At 41.6% G+C, this 663-nt stretch overlaps 1 non-coding gene across 1 annotated transcript; it reads right to left on the reverse strand.

The window, feature by feature from the left end:
- Nucleotides 1–547: 547 nt before the first annotated feature.
- Nucleotides 548–663, reverse strand: LOC123724776 (U5 spliceosomal RNA). Its single transcript, XR_006757253.1, has one exon. It is a non-coding gene; the product is annotated as a U5 spliceosomal RNA (small nuclear RNA).

A 663-nucleotide genomic window follows, 5' to 3' on the forward strand; every position in this document is an offset into this window, starting at 1 on the left:
CGGAAAAGCTACTCTTACAGTAACGAGAATAGTTGTAATTAGTTACTTTATACCTCAGTTAAGTTTTCAGTATAGAAAGCTTTTCTTGCTGTTTTACTGGTCTCCTGGTGATACATTGGAGCAAATATGGACTCGACATCCATCCAACGGTCTTCATGGATAGAGTGTCAACTTGATGAGCAGGTAAGTGTCATTATACAGCAGATGGAGAAGACCTGTCCAGGGCTGGGTCCAGGCATAAGCGACAAAAGCGGTTGCTTAGTGTCCCAGGGCGCAAAAATATGTAGAGCTGCAGAAAACTTGCTTTACAATTGCAACATTTTCTCTCATAAATGTATTTTAAAACGTACATTTCTCTCCGCCGTCAAGAGGGGGGCCACTAGAATGTTTTGCACGCGAGATGGTGGGGGGGACAACCATGAGCTATAACGTCAGATGCAAGTTCACAACATGCAAGAGAGTATGTGGATACAGCTCACAGTCAAAGACCACATCTCAAAAGATAACAATAATGACCTATACCAGTTTATTATTAACGATTATAGGAAGCCCAACCGTGAGGCCAGGCATCAAAAAATTAGTTGATACTCATATTGTTCCTCTCCACGGAAATCTTTAGTAAAAGGCGAAAGATTTATGCGATCTGAAGAGAAACCAGAGTGT

Source organism: Salmo salar, chromosome ssa10, assembly GCF_905237065.1.
Source record: "Salmo salar chromosome ssa10, Ssal_v3.1, whole genome shotgun sequence".
NCBI classification, from domain to species: Eukaryota; Metazoa; Chordata; class Actinopteri; order Salmoniformes; family Salmonidae; genus Salmo; species Salmo salar.